General features: G+C 35.9%; 1 protein-coding gene across 1 annotated transcript in view; it reads left to right on the top strand.

Moving 5' to 3' along the window:
- Nucleotides 1–5,477, top strand: part of LOC110472824 (endogenous retrovirus group K member 8 Gag polyprotein-like) — a 399,368-nt gene that overhangs the window by 309,550 nt on the left and 84,341 nt on the right. The gene's annotated exons all lie outside the window — the stretch shown is intronic.

Here is a 5,477-nt window from a genome sequence, read left to right as displayed (position 1 = left end):
GTTGTGGTGATTCTTTTTCTTTCTGTGAAACATCCTGAGTGAGAGGGCAAGTAGTTCCTGGAAGCCCTATTAATGTAATAATCCTACAAAAAAACATTCACTTGACTTCACATTCAACTCAAAAGATGTTTGTTTGAGCTCTGTGGGTCTAATCCCCAGTGTATTTTTCCATTAATTGCTTCATATGACACCTTTTCTGTGGAAAAGTGTGATGTGTTTGCTTTCCTCATGGGAAAATGCAGCCCGTGATAACCTATTGTTGGATGAAACAGCAGATACAGGAATGCCTTGATCAGTAGATGCCAGCATACCTCTTACAGCAATGGGAGATAAATCACTGCTCTCTGTGAGTAATGAGAGTAAATCAGCATTACCTCCTGTGTGGTTTTGGTTAACTTTTGGAAAAGTTCAATCAGTGTCTCAGATCACTTAGAAAGTTCGTAACTTATGTTCACAAAATGTTTGTTTCAACTTAGCATCTTTAATAATTTATACAAATTTTATAGGTGTCTGGTATTGACAACAGTGAAGTCTGATGAATCTCTTAAGACACTTTCTGTTTACTCCATGCAACAAAGCAGCAGCTTTGGATCATTTCTCCTGACACATAGTCACTTATTAATTATATCTATGATAATTAGATTGTGAGAAATACATAAGTGTTCCTGAATGTTCCCTTCCATGGTATCGCTGTTGGATGGTGCCCATTTTCCTAATGGGGGTGCAATGTACAACAGGATTCAGGTCCTGCTTGGCACAGTTATACACACACCTACTCTCTGCCTCTGTGTTTGTATAGAATCAAATGGACCACATGAATACCAGAGGCAAGATTCCAGCACCAAGTTTCAGAAAATAAGGTGTTCTGAGCTTACGCTGATTAGACCTGCAACATTCATTGATTATATTCATTATAGTTACTGCTAATACAACACCTGTTTGACTAAAAACACATTTGAGATCAACAATTAGAAATCCAAAGTCTGTCAGAACCCACAAAATTCTGCCTATAATTGATATGTTCAGTATTTTCAGGCTGCATTATGAAGCCAGCTTTTGTGTTTGTAATACTGAATTTACAGCAAATATCCATAATGACTGTGCTGTGTTGAAGTGCCTCTCCCTTGTTCCAGCTGGATGTAAACACTCCCATGAGGGTAATGTTATAGATCTCTGATCTGAACAAGGACATAGAAGTTTCCAAACAGGTTAGAATTTATGATGAAAAACTTAACTATAGTCATTAGTGAAAGATTTCCTGCACCTAGAAACTTTCCTGGGTACTTACAGATAATGATATAATCTTGTAGAAATCAAGCAAAATGTTTCCATTGGCAAGATTTTCTTCAAAGATTATTTTTCTTCAATTTGCAAGCAACTAAACATTAAAATGCACTCTATATTGCCTATAACACATACATAATGTCAATATCAATTGGTATCAATACATTTTAGCCATAAGTAGCTGGAATAGGTTTAGAATGCAACATGTAAAATCTGGGGAAGAAAAAGGAAGCCCAAAATCTTTGTCCCTTCCTAAAATTCCCATCTTGTTCATGCAGACCCATCACGTGAGGTATGTTAAAAGCCAAGTTCAGCTCACTGAAACTAAAATACGCACTTGTAGCATGTTAAAGTTTTCTAGTAAAAGATCAAAGGAAAAAGGCAAGTTGATAATTTCTGAGAAATGTTTTCACATGCACTATATCTCAAATTGGTTTTCTTTTTTTGCAGGACTCTTGTGGACCTTTTGCTAAATTTGAGTTTATCTGAGCATCAGTGTAACGTAACAGAGGTGAACTTTGTTGGCCAAATAAATTAGGTATCACTTTAGCTAACTCTAAATATCAAATAGAATGAATATTTTATGCCTGGAAGAAGACAAATGTTTCTGAGCAGGTAAAATAATGTTTTAATAATTATATCAAGTTAAATTGAGTAGTTCATGTCATAGGCACCCACCCAGGCTAAACAGGGGAGAGCAACACACATAAAGATGTGTTAGCACTCTGGAATTAAATATCAACAGGTAATTATGTTTATGTACTTTCTAATTGGAGCACTTAACATGTTTTTATTAATTGATGTCAATTTTTTTGGCATTAAAGTTAAGGAAGGGCATTTGGGAGGTAAAAACCAGTATGTTCCAGTAAAAGTCTTGAGTCTTCTCTCAAGCATGTTAGTCTGTTGCATCCTAAAGATGCTTGTAGATATCTAAATATACAAATCATTAATCCCATTATTAGTATAATTTCTTCAGTAGATAATTAATCTCTGTCTGATTGTTGGTTTTAGTTATTGATAAAGTAGGATACAGCAGGAAGGGAGGTTTTGCTTGGCTGTTTGTCTCTTATTGGTACTGGACTTTCTCTGCCAATTTAGTTAAGATCCTGGAACTACAAGAACCATGTAAATACTTTCAATTTCAAACATTTCTTGTCCACCATGTATTCTAATTCATAGGAAACATTTATGCTGATTGAGAACTCCAACCTGAACTTTGAATAATTACTTACCTTGTTTTCCCTGAATGTATACACAAATAATGATATATCCAATTTGTATCCTTCACGATAATTAGGGATATGAAATGTGTTCACCTTAATTAATATCTAGTGATGTGTAGAGTTTCATGTTTTTCAGCTAGTAAAATATCTATTGCAAATGTATTTTTTACTTTGTCTTTCAGATAAAAGTAGTGTAACTAATTTACAGATATGAAATAAGGAATTATTTACTTATTGAAATGAATGTTAATTTAAAAATCTAAAATATTTGCATAGCTTAAAAAAACAGGAATTAATATACTTACAGAATATCCATGGAGTTTGCAGCAACATACCTAAAAGAAGATAACAAAACAATTTCTAAGTTGCTGCAATTTGTATTGAAGGAATATTTTTACTGTCTTATAGCACTGCTGAATGTTGTTCTATTTAATTATGACATTTAAAGTGATGACTGTGGAACATTTTAAAACTTCTTTCTAAAGCATCTGAGCAACAAAAGCCAACTTCTGACATTCTAATATTGTTCCATTAGTCCTCATCTTTTGAAAATGTGTGACTTTACAGTTCTTTTGTGATACAAGTACAGAATGCCAATTTTTTATCAAGTTCTGCCATTGTAAAAGAAGTAAAAGAAGGTACAGGTAAGTACACAATATCAGAAAATCTTCAAGTATAATGGAATCCACAGTAATAGAACAAAACATTCTGTCAAGGACAAACTGTATCAAATTGATCTAATTTCCTTCATTAGTGTGACCTGCTTGGTGTGTAAGTGGACAGCAGTGAATGTCATTTGAGTTTAGTAAGGATTTTGTGTTGTTCTGCTATGCAGCTGCAATAAACAACATCAGGAAATGGAATCTAAATTAAATCATAGTTGTAGGGATGTAGAATTGGCTGAAACACTCAACAACAAGTCATCAGGTTATCAAAGTGAGAGGGCATAGACTGGGATCTGCAGGAATTACAGAACAGTTTGGGCTGGAAAGGACCTTTAAGGCTAATCTAATTCCAACCTCCCTGCAGTGAGCAGGGACACCTTTGACTAGATCAGGTTGCTCAGAGCCCCATCTAATATTGCCTTGAATTTTCCAGACATAGGGCACCCCCCACATCTCTGGGCAACCTGTTCCAGTGTTTCACCACCCTGATTGTAAAAGACTTTGGCCTTAATATCCAGTCTAAACCTGCTCACCCCTTCAGTTTAAAACCATTACTCCCTGCATATCACAAGAGGTTCTGTTAAAAAGTCCAAGTGTGGTAATAGCGTGTATCTTTATATGCACTTTTTCCTGGGAAAGCACACAGAATTTGCTGCTACTGCTTTTGCTGATTATGTTTGTAACTCATGAGCTGGATTGTTCATAACTGAAATGATGAATTTCAGTGAAGAGAAGCACATTTCCACTCATACTACCACTGTTGTATTTTCTTTTGATGATTCTACTAACAGTTAAATTATTGTCTATCAATGCTCAATTAGATCCCCTAAGAATTAATATAATTGCTCTAAAATTGTTACCTCAGAACAATTTCAATAATGATTAACTTTTTAGCACACCTAAGATAGGTTTCAAATTGAGTTCCTGCTAATCTACCTATCTAGGACAAACAAATTCTGCAATAGGAAGTAAGAACTCAAATCCCTCTTCTATTAAACATTTCCCTTTCCCAAACCCTGCCCTTACCTCATAGTTTTTCCTCTCTGAGAATGTGGTCTCCCTTTGCTCTTGCTGGAAAAACATAGAGAAAGGTGATACTAATGGGGTGGAGAGGGGAATTGTCACAGGTTTTGCTGTTACGTGCTGTAGTTAGCAGAAAGTGCATGGCCAGGTTTTGGAAGGTTTTTTCAATATGCTTTTGCATGTGTTTTGCAAACTGTATTTCAAAAGATTTAGGAAGAGTATCTGTGATATTACATTTTGTCTTACAAGACAATCTTGTAACAATTGTGCCTTCTCCTGTAGTAAATCAGGAAAGCACTGGATCTGTGTGTGATTGTCTCTGCTCAGTCAACTAGAAACTGGGAGAACCATGATGGGGGCTTCTGCCACTCTCCTTCCCTACTCCATAAAGCCCTGTGGAAATCCAGTGGCTTAAAGAGTGCTCAGCAAAAGCAGATATTTTTCCTCTGTGATGAATATTAAACCAAGAAACCACTAAACATTTTTTTAACTCCTGCCCCTTGCATTCAAAATCACTTAAACCAAACCACAGTTTCCTTTGGACCTTTTAAGCTTAATTTCCTTCTATCATTCCTATTACAGATAAAGAACCTGATAACACTTTCTCTTCTGGATAGTGTATTATCATTGGGTATTCATCACTGGACTGCTCATGGTTATGCAAAAAATGAGATTGGAGCTAGAACACTTTTTAGACCAAAACCAAACTACGGTTTGTGATTTTTGATTTATTTATTTTGCCTGGCATCTAGCTGTGTTACGGACGTTTGGATAGCTTTTATTTCATAACATTGCAGCACATACTCTGAAACAAGACTCTGCTTTGCCACAGCCAAATTTCTGTCACTGAGGGCCAGCTGGGAAACAGGGGGAGAAGCCTAGATGTTTTGATGTCCAGGTTTATGTGTTTGTTCTGTGATCACTGTTCTAGAAAAATCAAAACCATGTTGTGAATCCAGTAGGAACAGTACAGAAAAGGTCCTCAGCCTCCCCCTGGCTCTAGCACAATGAGAAGGTAAAGTGCGTGTGCACCTTCTTGTGGGAGGCTGGAACAAATCCTACACAGGATTAGTTGCAGTCTTTGGAGATCATCTGTGAGATGTCCTAAATTGCTCTCAATTTCTGTAATTTACTACAGAAAATGAGGATTTCTGGATTATTTTTAAAGAAAACCCTCAAGAAAAAAAAAAGGTTTTGATCCAGGCATTATTTTGGATTTTCATGTGCTTAGGTGTGCTTGGGATTTTCATGAGCTTACAGCTCAGATTTTTTATTAAGACCT

This window comes from Lonchura striata, chromosome 2, assembly GCF_050655825.1.
Source record: "Lonchura striata isolate lonStrDom1 chromosome 2, ASM5065582v1, whole genome shotgun sequence".
NCBI lineage: Eukaryota > Metazoa > Chordata > Aves > Passeriformes > Estrildidae > Lonchura > Lonchura striata.
This window is presented reverse-complemented; position numbering and strand designations above follow the sequence as displayed.